The 15,976-nt window shown below is 34.0% G+C and overlaps 1 protein-coding gene across 15 annotated transcripts in view; it reads right to left on the minus strand.

Annotated features, from left to right (window-relative positions):
- Positions 1-15,976, minus strand: part of brsk2a (BR serine/threonine kinase 2a) — a 324,106-nt gene that overhangs the window by 130,472 nt on the left and 177,658 nt on the right. The window lies entirely within an intron of this gene.

The raw sequence follows: 15,976 nt of genomic DNA on the forward strand, positions 1-15,976 counted from the left end.
AACTCCTCCTTCCCTCCAGCTACGCTTTTGTCCTCTGTCGCCCTGGCTCTGCCATAGGCATCTGTACACTTGTCGTTGCTTCCATTGGGTGAACCGTTCGCTCCACCTCGGCCCTCTGGGACTTCGACATCACCTTCACCCTACGGCTTTCCTTGTGCTCCACCGCCAGCGGCGACATCTCCCATGGTCGGCCCCCACTCCTCCTCCATGGCACCTTCCTCTGTCGACTCCACCCTGTGCCATCCTCCTGGCTGTGTCCTGGGTCATATGCCTGCGTCCTACACCTTAAGAAATCATTCTCCGTTTCCCATGCCTTTGTATGCTTATTACCCTCTGTGTGGATCGGTGGATCTGAGATTGGCGCTTTTTAGCTGCAGGATCAGATGGCTGTTGCTTACATCGAACAATATTCACATGCCCTTTTCCTTTCCCCAGTTGCAATGTTATTTCTATGTTTATGTGTTTAAGTGCTTGTTGCTGAGGCTTTTTCCCCTGATCTCACACTGTCCAAACTTAAGCACAGTCCGAGATGGTTTCTTTTCGAGATGGCTTTTTTTCCTTAAAGTATCTTATTTTCTCTTATATGCTACCTCTTAACTGACCTGTCTTTCCCTGAAACGTGTAATGTTTGTGTATGGTTGGAGGGGCACAATTTTGCTGCATGCAACAGTGTTGTGACGAATAAAGGCATCATCATCATCAACATAAAATGGCTAAAATGACATTTAATTGTCCAAAACATTTATCTATTCTGTTTAAGAATATTCTGTTTGCTTTGTTCTGTGCAGTGCATTATGGCCCATTTCCACTGTGTGGTACGGTAGGATACAGGTCAGTATGTGTCATCTTTGTCAGGCTTGCGTTTCCACTGCCAAAAGGGTACCAATAGTATGACAAAGTTTCAGTCGATGTCTTTCTCGCTCGAGGAAATGTCAAAGTAATGCTGTATAAATCACACACACGTTATTATCATCAGCTCAAAAGGTTTGTTATTTCAAATATAGACACGCGGCGAGTGTACATAAGTAAGCAAAACCACTCACACTTTGGATTGCCTTGCAAATAAATATGGGGCACAGGGTAGATTCTGCTCTTTTTCTTGGCTTTGTGGCAGTTCATAAAGACAATGACTAGGTTTGTTTAAGCTCAGGTGGACCATGGCTCATTATTATCTGTATATATTTATACTGTCTAGCCATTGTTATAAAAAAAATGGTACTTCCTTTGTTGTCATTCTTCCGACTTGTGCACAAGCTAGAGTCGATTATCTGTAAACATACAAATACAAATAGCGTCTGTCTTGCTCCCTTTTGTTGTGCTAGGTACCCTTTCGAAAGGTACCCTTTCGAGAGGTTTTCAAAATCTTTTAGAAAATGGTACCAAAATAGAAAGGTTTTGCTGCAAAAAGGGGTTACATTTCAAAATGGAAAACAGTCAGGGCCATCGAGTCCATAGACGCGACCTAGGCGGCGTCTGCAACACCTCCCTCACCACCCACGTCCTCCGTTATATCCATGACCCCCCCCCAAACCCAACCCCTCCCCCCGGACTTCAATTTCATCCACGAAACCCCCAACCCCCAACCCCTTTCACTTTGATAACAGGTCAGTTTTGTTTTCACTTTCGTCCTTTGCCTAGAGCGGCAGTTCAGCTTGCTCCGGCCCTGAAAACAATAAATATTTTCTGTTATTATCAGCTATGTGTAACTGTGAATGACAAAACATATGGTTATCAAGATCTTTCAGGACTAAAAAGGTTTTGTTGTCAAAGGTACAGGTAAATATAAAAATGTAAAATAGTAAATAGTTCTGAAATTTTTACAGAGTGTACTGGCTTCTCTTTTAATTGTATTTTTATAATAACTAGAAAATTTGTATTAGCAAGAACCCACCAACTTAGTGCCCCTTTTATTGGTTTGGGCCACTGCCCCTGAAATGTCTGTGCACGGCCCTGGAGATCAGACCTGAATTTTCTCAACCTCAACCCTAAATGTGTAGGTTTATTTTTAAAAGGCAATTAACAGAATAATATATTTTCATAACAGTGACAGAACAGTCAATCAAACCGGTTTCTGGGGAACTACAGTAGAAAAAAGGAAGTTGTTGTCTATATGAACTTGGGAGCAGTTTACTTCAGGACTGATTTGTCCTACTTGGACTCTTTTTTTACAGAATATCAAATACCAACGTATGTGCTGAATCTACAAAACCTCCCCAACTCAACAAATACAAGGTGAAGTACTACCTGCCCAAACAGTCTCAAGGTCATGCAAATACACAGGAGGCCTCTGCGTTTGATTTGCTTCTGTGTGCTCTGTGTCACCCTTTATTTGTAGAGCCGGCTCTCACCAGCTGCCGGAAGGCTGTTATGCTTCTCCTGTTTAACTCGCTGCTCAGGGATCATCTTGGCTGTGTGACATTTGTTGGCATGTTTTGTGAGTACTGAGGGATTCTGATTCTCATTCTTGTCAGGAGAACGGAGTTTCTAGTCTAAGACAGCAGAATGATTCCTACTCAACTTTTTTTTCCCCTTTATTATCTCCAACAGAGCTGGGAATTGAACAGGAAGTTCATTTCAGAAATCAACTGAGGCAAGAGCATAAACTGCAAATCTATCACTCTCTTCAAAGTCTTATTTTAAAGAACAACTATCTGTATTTATAAACCATTAACTATGACTTTTAGCTCAATAAACTCTTAATTCACTGCTTATTAATAGTTATTAAAGTAGTTTACATGGCATTAGGTAGGATCATGAATGTAAAATAAGATCATGCAGAATATGTAAGAACAAAAAAAAAATAGCCAGTAAATAACAGGCATGTTATAAGCCACTAGTTATTATTGAGAATTGGTACGCTGAGAATTGGTATCTTTTTGATGGCTCACCTTCCCAAAGCTAATGTGATTGTGGGAGTTTACAGTACATGTTGTTCAGGGGTGGCATGTGTGCAGTCATGTGATTTGATGGTGGACGGTGGAAATCCTTACACATTCAAAAATAAACAAACAAAATCTGTCACTGGGGTGGTATCTTTTCAAAAGGTACACTTTTGCATTGTACAAGTGGACATTAATACCATTAAGGTTAACTTTTATACTTTTAAGATACTATGATGTACACATTTGTACTTTTTAGATATACTATGTTCCTTTAAAAACCTGCAAGGAACAAATTCTCCCTTTTGAAAAGGGAACACCCCAGTGAAAGATTTTATTTTTATTTCTGACAATGTACAGATAAGGAATTTAGTTAGGAGAAAACAGCATTGTGTTCATTCCAAACAGTTCACCAAATAACAAACAGAGTTCAGACATTTAAAAGTGTACATTTCAGAGATGCTTTAATACAGTTATATCTGTGAGGCAAACATATTTATATGAATATTTGTGGAGATTCAGTTTATTTTTTTCTAATACATTTTCCAGTAATGTTTACAGATAGAAAAAGTATGCACAGACAGTTTTATTGATTTTACAAAAAAAAAAAAAAACATATATAGTATAATATAATATAATATAATATAATATAATATAATATAATATAATATAATATAATATAATATAATATAATATAATATAATATAATATAATATAATATAGGCAACGCAGTGGCGCAGTAGGTAGTGCTGTCGCCTCAGAGCAAGAAGGTCGCTGGAGCAAGATGGATCCTTAGCTGGGTCAGTTGATGTTTCTGTGTGGAGTTTGCATGTTCTCCCTGCGTTCGCGTGGGTTTCCTTAGGGTGCTCCGGTTTCCCCCACAGTCCAAAGACATGCGGTACAGGTAAATTGGGTAGGCTATGAGTGTGAATGAGTGTGTGTGGATGTTTCCCAGAGATGGGTAGTGGCTAGAAGGTTGTGGTTGGGGGTTCATTCCGCTGTGGCGACCCTGGATTAACAATGGGACTAAGCCAAAAAGAAAATGAATGAATGAATGAATGAATAATATAATATAATATAATATAATATAATATAATATAATATAATATAATATAATATAATATAATATAATATAATAGGCCATCACGTGGCATAGTGGATTCCACAATCACCTCACAGCAAGAAGGTCGCTGGTTCAAGCATCAGCATTGAAATTTCTATTTCTGTGTGAGTTGGCTGGCTGTCTGCTTGTTTCTAATGAGTCTCCTGTTTTCGTTACCGCAGACTAGTTCAGTAAAGAAGAAAGAAGAAATGCCTGCATGTGTTTAGCGTTTTTTCTTAATCGCAAACACAACAGTTATCTGGTAGTACTGTGATCTCCTGATTGCAACAGAGAAATATTGGGAAATCTCTGTAGACTGATGGTATGGCTTTTAGATATAAAGCTACAGAGTTTTTCAAATAATAGCTCAAAAATGATGTTGGTGAAGTAGGAATGGTTTCTGCTGTTTTGACGTCAGCTTTACTTGTGAATGAATAGCGGATAAAAGTAGTTCCTTATACAAAAGGTTTGTTAGACTCTGGCGTTTAATTTTCCTTTTTATGCACATGATTATGCCATCGAACTGTTGTATAAACACAATATCACATTGCTGGGACACTAAGGCACTCCTTCCACCAGTGCCAATATACATAAGCATATATATAGTTACATTTGAAGTCAGAAATATTAGCCCCCCTTTGAATTAGTATTATTATTATTTTATTTATTTATATTTTAAAATATTTTCCAAATTATGTTTAACAGAGCAAGGAAATTTACACAGAATGTCTTATAACATTTTTTTCTTCTGGAGAAAGTCTTTTTTATTTTTATTTTGGCTAGAATAAAGCAGTTTTAATTTTTTTTAAAACCATTTAAAGGTCAAAGTTATTAGTGCTATATTATTATTATTTTTTTGATAGTCTACAGAACAAACCATCGATATACAATAACTTGCCTATTTCCCCTAACCTGCCTTGTTTACTTAATTAACCTAGTTAAGGCTTTAAATGTCACTTTAAGCTGTATAGAAGTGTCTTGAAAAATATCTAGTAAACTATTATTTACTGTCTTCATGGCAAAGACAAAATAAATCAGTTATTATAAATGAGTTATCAAAACTATTATGTTTATAAATGTGTTGAAATAATTTCTCACTCTTAAACAGAAATTGGGGAAAAAATAAACATGAGGGGCTAATAATTCTGACTTCAACTGTGTGTGTGTGTGTGTGTGTGTGTGTGTGTGTGTGTGTGTGTGTGTGTGTGTGTGTGTGTGTAGCGATAGAACGGTGGAATCAACAGCACACATAATGAACGGCTGCCCCGCGTTCAGAGGCATGTACATCACACGTCACGATCGCATTGTGAACATCACAGCTAAAGAGGTGGACAGAGTCAGTGTGCACAGTGCACTATACACTAACAAGACTGTACGAATGAACTGGTTTCCATCATTGAGCAGTAATGCACATGTTCTGAGTGCTGTCATTAGAGATTTTCCAAACACTCCTGATATTGTTGTTGTGAATGAAGTACTGAAAAACATTCTGATTATGGAAGTAGGCTGTTGTTTTGACTCATACATGGATCTGTGCTATTCAGAAAAAATGCTGAAATATCAACCATTAGTGAATGCTCTGAAAGTGTGTGGCTACAACACAAAGTTGGTGGTTTTAATTTACGGTAGCCTTGGGCATGTTCATAAACTGTGTGTGAGAGGACTACAAATTGCCGAACTCAGTAAAAAAAACTCTAAACAAATTGCAAAGTATTGTTCTGTATCTGCAATAATAGGCAGTCTTCATGTGTGGAGAAGACGATGCCATCTCTATCCTTAATCCATTTACTTAATACTGCACGTAGAATGGATTGAGTGTCTAGTGCCACGCAAAAGATCATCAATGGTTGCATGCTGCTTTTATTGTGAAACATTATGGGCTCCTTACGATTATTTGGATGCTGTGTTGTTTTAATAGTATTAGTCATTCCAAATAAAATGAATCAAATGTGTGTGTGTGTGTGTGTGTGTGTGTGTGTGTGTGTGTGTGTGTGTGTGTGTGTGTGTGTGTGTGTGTGTATATTATCCTTTACAGTTTTTGTGTCAATCAGTGATTATTCTATAAATACAACCTTGATAGGGTTTTTATAGGTGTAGAAAGTTTGACAATCAGTGATTGAACTAGGTATTGCACCACTGGTTCAAAACACATGAATAAGAAGGTTGCCAGATTAATGATACAAACAAAGGCTGATCTAAACTGTGTTCTAAATAAAAGCAACTGCACGCTATAGAATGAATATTTTCATATTCAAAGGAGTTTTTGTTCTAACCAACCTTCTGAAATTTATATTTTAGAAATGGCTTCTATTTCTTGCAACTGAACAACAGAAAACTGACAATGATCATCTAAGGTAAACCTCAAGTACTTTATTTAGTGTTAAATGCTAATAATGTGAGTTTGAATGCCATTTTACATGACATTTATTGCTATAGTACTGAAAGCAGCAGCAAATAGTTCACCTCAGATTTTGAAAATAAAATTTAAAATGAAACTTTATTGTAAGCTAACACATATCAGTGACTCAGCATGCACATTTAATATTGTTAAAAAGGTTTAATATGTATTAATTAGATTTTAAACCTTACCATTTTGTTGGAGTACAGTAAATGCTCTATTCTGCTGCAAATTTCTGTCATGTTTAGTCTGGTGCAAAAAGTCAAATTGCTTATAACTGCAAATCTTGTCATGTAGCGTATTGTTAGGACACTGGGTTATAATGTAACCTAATGTTTATGTTTGTAATATTTATGTTATTTGCTCATAAACCACCTCATGAGTAACTCTGAATCTGTGTCTCATTTTGGAGTCTGTTACTGTCCACCAGAGGTCACATTTTGATCACAGATGTGTACTTTGAGAGTCTTCCTGACTGAATGAATAAAATACACTGTTTTCCAAAAAGCCAACCCGGGTGCTAAAATATAATTGTCTAAACTGGCATTGGGTGGGTTAAATGACAAAACCAAAGACAGGCATTCTGGCACGTAACACACATTTTCAAAGCAGAATATCTGACTTCAGCATTGCTTTTCAGATAAACAAGTATGTTCGCTTGGCATGTTTCTTAAATATCTGTAAACATATTATGGTATTTTTATGCTTTAGAAGAGTCAAAAACCAATAGGTTAAGATGTTTTTATGGTCATCACATAGAAATTTCCTTATATGAGTGATGTTGTCTGTGGACCAGGCATTTCAATGTCTTGTATGTAGGGTTAACAGGGCTTTGGGTACTCAATAACAGCGTGCAGTATTTGATCCCACTCTTGCTTTTTCCAAGGGTAATTTGTACTCGGATTGACTTTATTTGAAATGGATCCTACTACACTCCAATATCCACATATGGAGGATTCAGAATAAGCTCAACAGTGCTCATCTCCCATGAATCAAAAGATCCTAGCAAAGCTATACTGTTAATCGCTCAGAAACAAATAACTGATCTAAAAACACCATGCCAGGATCAACTCAATCCAACCACGGGAAAATGAAAAAGCTACTGTATGATGACGACTGTATTTCATTCTTAGAGATGTTGTGATTCTATTAACCCTCTATGACAGCTAGTTAAATTCCTGCAGGACAGACATTCTTCCCAATCCAAGGACACAGTTTTTTTTCCTTCAATCAAGCTCAAAGCTAAAACTGCCTCTTTTGGAAGTTTTTTTTTTTTTTTTTTAAATCACCAAGATGACATGCATTGACAACTCCATCATGCTGTCAATTTAAGCTCTGATGACAGCTGAGTTACGATGGAACCGAGGCACTAGCCGGCACTAACAGACATATCCTTTTATGACCTTGTCTATAATGGAGTTTAATGGTTTATGATGTGTAGTGCTGGAGAGAAAGGTCATCCGAGGCTTCACTCCACACAGCCAGTGCATATAGAATAATGGGAATGATTTATCATTCTGAGGGGTTTTTATCACGGTTAAACAGAGGCACCGCAGGTCAAATCCAGGGAATCCTCTACATGGGCAATGCTAAATGAGGGGACCAGAACAGATATGCTGCCCTTGGCATCATATTTTAATGACTTAAAACGTGATAAGGATAACTGTATTGAATTTAGGGTGAAGAAATGGGAAAGCTGGTGATTGATAGTATAGGTCAACAAGGCTTTGAGCTGCAATGCCTTCATAAGGTCAAATCTAATTTCACTGTATAGGAAAAAAAAATACTACATTTACTGTATAGTATAAATATTTTATCCCTTCTTCACAATTTTAGGAATGGACAACCACAAAAGAATAAACACTAAAATATATATATATATATATATATATATATATATATATATATATATATATATATATATATATATATATATATATATATATATATATATATATATATATATATATATATATAAAATAGACCCCTTAATTTATCAGATGAAGTTCACTTTCATTTCTACAGTATGTAGTAGATCTTGACAGCCATAGCTGGCCAGTAGGTCATTGATGAGGTTAAGCTTTCTAGTGATTGAAGTGATCAATATAACTTGGCAAGACCATTAAAGTCAGACCTATGTCAGACCTATACTCAAGAGACAACTCATATTATTTATTTAACAAAGTAACTGCAATTGAAAAGTAAACTTTTTGAAAAGCTTCATTTAGTACATTTAGAACATTTAGAATAAGTTAAGGATGGATTCCACAGCAAAGAACATTTTTAAAGCACTACACAGACATATACTATGTGACTTTTTACATAATTACAGAAAATTCTGACCATCATCCTGTAGACCAGAAAGTCAGGCATCATTCAATACCAGACATTAAAAATGATACAAGCATGCAAGACATTAGACAGAAGAAACAAACATGGATATTCAGGATATAAGCATAGTAATAATTTAAATGACACCTGTGTGAGTAAAAAGGGGAACAAAATAAACAAGAGAAACACATCTGGATAAACACTGCATGTTTAAGCAGCACAGAAGCACGCACCTACCTACCTACCAACCTACCTACCTATCTATCAATTATATCTTAACATTAAAACAGCTCATAACATAGCTTCATAACATTATTTGTCAAGATGCAGACCTTTGTTTTGGATTGCTCTGGAAATTAAATAATGTAACACAGGATATATGTGTATATAGTGGCATGTGCTTGTTAGGCTTTCACAGAGGCATTGTTTGTCATGAACAGGTGATTTCATTGTGCCTTTTTCAGCTGTTCTCATCCAAAAACTGACTGTCATGCAATCATATATACAGGGCAGAAGGCAGTGACGTTGACATGTTCCTCTTCTGCTGTCACATACATACATTTGAGGTCAGAATTATTTGCCCCTTTCTATATTTTTTTCCCAATTTCTGTTTAACAAAGAGAATATTTTTTTTTCAATATATTTCAAAACGTAATGTTTTAATAATTCATTTCTAATTACTGCTTCATTTGTCTTTGCCATGATTACAGTACATCATATTTTACTAGCTATTTTCGTTTAGAACATTCTAATGTTTAAACTTGGAATTATATATATATATAAAAAAACATTAAAGTCATCTCTCTGAGATGTAATTTGTTTTCAAAGTATTTTTACAGTTCAATTTTAGTGATCTTCATGTTTACAATTGCGCTCCTTTCACAGCGCACTTTGAAAACATTGATGTAATTTTGAATGCAGCCATGGCTCATGACGAAAGTTATAGGTGACCTATTATTTAAAAGCGGAATTTATGTTACGTCTTCAAAGCTTTTGAAAACAAAAAAACATAGCATCCTTTAGTGCTTTTATTTTAGGTTATTGATTAAGTATCTGCACTGACATTTTAATTAAAAGAAAAAAAAATCCTACTTAATAATAATAATAATATACATTAATATTATTATTATTAAAGTATGATTTTTACATTTCCTAAAAAATAATAAATATTAAACAAAATCCTAGTAAATAGCCTCATTATTAATTTATTTATATGACATTAGAATATGTGTTAGCTTTTGTTAGTGATTTTATGCTTTAGAATAGAATATGTAATGTCCTCAATAATATGTGTAAAGGAAACGTCCCTATGTATGTGCCATTTACATATATTTCAATTAATATGTGCATGTTTTTACCAAAACTAATATTGGATTTTTTCTAAATGCATGTGCATGTAAAACAATATAATTTGCACAAAGAAATGATGTGGTTTTTCTCTAAAGACATTGTCACCACCCTGTTTAGAGCATCATTATGGGCGTTTTACGGTAGATCTAATATGTGTAACTACATGTTATAACTACATGGTTAAAAAGATAGATCTGCAACCGGGAAATGACTGGTTTTGGTAAAACACTCGTCACTACATCATTCTTTTCGCAAATGGTGCATCGTACTATGATAGTTCAGTCGAGAGTTATGTCGTTGCTTGGGAAACACACCCCAGGTTAGGGTAATAAGACAAGTTATTGTTTACGATGGTTTGTTTTGTAGGCTATCGAAAAAAATATGTATAGCTTAAAGGGGTTAACAATTTTGCCCTAACTTGCCTAGTCAACCTCATTAACTTAGTTAAGCCTTTTAATTGTACATAAAGCTGAATACCAGTATCTTTGAAAATATCTAGTTAAATATTATGTACTGTCATTATGGCAAAGATAAAAGAAATCCGGTATTAGAAATAAGTTATAAAAATTATAATGTTTAGAAATGTGCTGAAAAAAAAAAACTGAAATTGGGGAAGAAATATACAGGAGGGCTAATAATTTTGACTTCAGCTGCATGTGTTGTCAGGGATTCTCTGTAGTTTTTTTTTTTTTTTACTTATCCACCTAATGATTGATAATGATAATTGTTAACATATCAATAAACAAAGGTATACAGTACAGTATGTTTAACTTATGATGTGGTTTGCTAGCTACTATCTCTCCATATATGTTAATATATGTTAACAGTAAGATTAGTATTTGGCTTAGCTTGATCCACATAATACATTCTATTTCATCATACACTAGCCACATTTTCTATTAAATCTGTCAGCTCAAGTGTTCAGACGGGCTCAATTTTGCCATTGAGCTTTGACTTGTTCAGATTACAAGTCAAGTTTTTCTGGCTATTTCAGTCAGAACACTTGTCAACAGTTGATAGAAAATATACAAAAGTCAACAATGTCACAGTTATCTGTTGTTCAATGATTCCATACGGCTCAACTTGACTGCCAAATGTCTTTTAGTCTGGAAAGAGCTTTGTACAAGAGTCCATTGACACATTTTAAAATGAAGGAGTGCTTTGGCCATAAGCTCTCATGGAATATCACTATTCCTCAAGCCTGTTGCGACACTGGAACTTGAGCATGATTGAGCAATTAGGGCTTTCAATCTGCAGGGAGCAATAACCACTCATTAGCTCTTACCAGCACAGAATCCACATATTAGACCCATCGCCAACCCGAGGGTGGTCAGTCTGTATAATGTTAAGCAAATCACTTCAACATGCTAATTAGAGCAACCTGCCAAATGCCAAGATGCGTCCAATTGGCAGAGATGCAAAGAGTACTGAAAAATTATATTCAAGTAAAAGTAACATTACTTACCCAAAAATGTAGTACAAGTAGAGTAAAAGTATTTGTTGTAAATATTACTCAAAGAATGAGTAAAAAGAAGACCTTTTAAAAGTACTCAGGAGTATTACACTGTGATACTGTGTGTGTGTGTGTGTGTGTGTGTGTGTGTGTGTGTGTGTGTGTGTGTGTGTGACAACATAACATTCTGTAGTGCTTTCAGTTATTATTTAAGGCCATTTGCCAATATCAGTCATTATACAGTAAACATACTTCATTTTCTCATCAGTAACTCTAAGTCATTGTGTGTAAAGATTTTGGACATCTTCTTGGACACTGTTTAATGCTTCCAGAAAGTTTGGTGCATTTAAAAAGTGCCCATGACTAGAGATTGTTAAGTATGACACAATGAACTTTTTTATGTGCAATTTGATTGGACAGGAAAAGACAAATAAAGTAGTGATTGCAGGATGAAGGAAAATAGCGGAGTAAATGTACCGATACAGCACTAAAATGTACTCAAGAAAAAGTAAAGGTACACAACTTTTAAAACTACTAAGTAAATTACAATTCCTGAGTAAAACTACTCAGTTACAGCAAATTGAGTATTTGTAAAGGGTTAATATATATATACACACACACTTATAAACTGTATAGTCAGAATTATTAGCCCTCCGGTATATTTTGTTCCCCAATTTCTGTTTAGCAAAAAAAAAAAAATTTTTTTTTCAACATATTTCTAAACATAGTTTTAATAAATAATTTATTATAACTATTTTCTTTTATCTTTTATGATGACAGAACAAAATTGTTTATTAGATACTTTGTTCAAGATATTAAAAATCAGCTTAAAGGGCAATTTAAATGCTTAACTTGGGTACTTATGTTAAATAGGCAAGTTAGAATAATTGGGCAAGTCATTTTATGAAGATGTTTTGTTCTGTAGGCAACAAATATATCCCAAATATATAGCTTAAGGAGGCTAATAATATTGACCTAAAAATTTTGACCTTTTTAAAATTAATTAAAATTAAAAATACTATAAAAAAAACGTATGTAAACGAAGATAAGACAATAAACTGATGTCAGTGAAAAAAAAAAGAAGTTGCCATTGCTGTTAGAGATTTAACTACTACTGCATGACAGGATATAATAAAAGATGAAACGTGGAACATGTCAGAAATGATCACAATATTTTTAGCACAGAGACCTAGACACCTCCAGTGACCATAAGTGAATAGGTTCAAAATATATACAGTATATATATCATTCTGTAAGACTTCCAGCTAGTTGCAAAATGATGACAAACATAAAAAGGACAGAAATAAAAGTTAAAAGTTTTTTGCAGTGCTATTTTTTACTGTGCTGGAGTGACCGGCAGCAAAGTGATTTCAACTTCAAAAATACCCACAGTAATTCAGCAATTTTAGATGTTCAGAAATGGAGTTGGTCTCTGACATTTCAAGTGGAGCAAAACCTCCAGGAACAAAAATCCATTCCCAATTTAGTGCAGCATGGAGCGATCTATACTCACTAGAATTCTTGTCAAGGACCGTAGAAAATATACTAAAAATGTGGGGGAAAAGCTAAAGTCAAATGTCAGATAACCTTTCATTGATTAGGGCAAATTATGAAAAAAAGGCTTTAATTTGGAAACACATTGAAATATCTCAGATGTAAATTAAAACAGCAACAGAACATTAAATCCTCACATAACCAAGATAAAGACATGAAAGTGACATGTACACTCATGTTACTTGAAAAATTTTAACAAATCAATCAAAAATAAATCTAAATAAATAAATAGATAAATGAAAAGAAAATCTAAATAAATACATGGAAATGCTAATTCTAAATTAATTAATTAATTAATTTAAATAAATAAAATGAATAAATATATCAAAATAAATAAATAAATATACAAAATAAATAAAATAAATAATAAACATAAATAATAAAAAAATTAATAAAATCAAAAATAAATATAAAAACTAAATAAATTAATAATAATAATACAAACAATGATGATGATAATAATAATAACAAATCAAATAAACAAATATAAAAATAAATTAATTGAATAAATAAATAAATTTATAAATGAATGAATGAATAAATAAATAAATCAAAATAAATACATATAAAACATTAATAAATCAATATTAACATAAATAATACAAATACAATTAAAAAAACAAATAAAAATAAATAAATATATATCATTCATTCATTCATTCATTCATTTTCTTTTCAACTTAGTCCCTTTTTTAATCTATGGTTGTCACAGCGGAATGAACCGCCAACTAATCCAGCATATGTCTTACGCAGCGAATGCCCTTCCATAAACATCCATACACACTCATTTACATTCATACAATACGGACAATTTAGCCTACCCAATTCACCTGTACTGTCTTTGGACTAAATCAAAATAAATAAACAAGAAAACATTAATAAATCAAAATAAACATGAATCATAAAATATATAATAAATAGGTAAATAAAAAATAAATATAAATAATGAAATATAAAAAATAAACTATCAACAGAAATAACAGTGAAATGTTAAGCTATTTATACAGCACTTTTACACCAATCAATCTAATACTATAATACTGTTCTGACAGCGTTTTTATTGTTGTGCAATATAACAAATTATATAATATTTTTATAAAATATAAATGGAATTTCTTCAATAAACGGCATATATGCATCTTGTGTCTAACTGCAATATAAAATCACTTATATATTTGTCAACTGTTGATGTAGGCAACTCTAAGCTGCCCATAAACATTTATTTTTGTCTCAAATTTCATGGGGGAATAAAATTGAGGAAAAAAAAGGGAGGGTAGAGGTAGACATGACGAACATGAAAATGAGATTGGATGTCATAGAACACTTGAGGGTGCTTAAGGTCTTTATGAGGAAGCGCAGCGGGGAGGGAGGGAGGCTGGGAATCCTCAGCAGGGAGACACTTCTGTGGCTCTGGGAGAAATGAAGGGAGCATCTATAATCATTTGGCGGTGTGGAACGAAATGAAGGTGGAGGGGGCTGGGGGGTAGTAGCTTGCACTGTCATCCAAGTGTCAGGATAACCTGATTAGAGCCAGACGTGATTCATCTATCGCTCCTACTCTTTCATCTGAGCTGTTTGGAAAACTTCTACTTTTCACGCTCCCTCCATCAAGCAGTAGCTTTACTGCTTCTCAATGCCTCACTTTTCCTATCCTGTTTGATGCTTTATTTTGTATTTATTATCATTATTTTTATTTTATTTTTTTGCATTTTCTTGCTCATCCAAGAAACCTTTTTCAGAAGCCAGTCTTATTTGTTGTCACATGAGCAGTTGGAGAATTAATTCTCCACAATAATATCATTTGTAATGCAACATGAGCATGATAGGATCATACCCAGCATTAAATGTTTTAATGCATTGAAATATACAGCTTTTGGTAATGGTTTATTATTGGTGCCATCATTAAAAAAAATCCACACTTAAATGAGGAGATGCTTTGTGTGCTCTTAAATCAAACCCCTAAACTACTTAATGGGATCTGTTTACATTCAAAACATTTTCCGGTGAGGGCTGGGTTTTAAGCCTGGTTTATACTTGTAGTGTCCGCTAGTTTGCTTGAGTGCGAATGTGACATCATCGAGGTGTTAGTGGAGGTTCACTTTGGGTGCGCACGACATGATTTCGGCTGGTAGAATGCATGATTTTTTTTTTTGAGACTTGAGCAAACAGTGTGTGTGGCACCGCATTTAATATGAGATGATATGACTAAGCTTTTACTCAACATAGCACACGTGCTGCTGATGATGTCACAATAAAAGTGATTTGAGTTGAATATGAAACACTTTTACGAGATTTAATCTAAAGCATTCCTGTAGAGAGATCTTTATGATTTATGATCAATCAGATAACCATATCAATAATTCTTGGCTAGAAATTGCAACAGACATGGGAAAGTAGGAAAGTTTTTGTTAAAAAGTTTGGAAAAACCTAAGGGATAAGTTTGTTAAAGCCAAAAGAGGTCACGGCAAAAGTGGAGACCCAGGAACACAATTACAGAATATGTTTTTCCTCCATTTACAGGTTTTACATTGATGTATATATTACAATTTTGAATTAAAAAAAAATAAATAAAAGTTACAAAACTATAATTAAGGATCAAATAATTTATTTGATAACTAGAAATAAATATTTGAACCTATGGGTTTATAATATACTGATGGCCTGTTTTTCTAGGGCTTTATTGGTGATAATGGTCAGGAATGTTGGACCATTATTGCCTTTTTAGCATAATTTTAGGACTGAAACTAGCCAGACAGTAATGCATCAATTGTGGAGCGGGCTAAAAAAAAAAAAAAAAAAAAAAACGGTCAGTACTTTTAGTAAGTGTACTTTTTTTTTGCTTTTATTCTTGCCATAATAAAAAAATATATATTTGTAGATCAACCCATGTTCTGTTGTCATTAATAATT

This window comes from Danio rerio, chromosome 25, assembly GCF_049306965.1.
Source record: "Danio rerio strain Tuebingen ecotype United States chromosome 25, GRCz12tu, whole genome shotgun sequence".
NCBI classification, from domain to species: domain Eukaryota; kingdom Metazoa; phylum Chordata; class Actinopteri; order Cypriniformes; family Danionidae; genus Danio; species Danio rerio.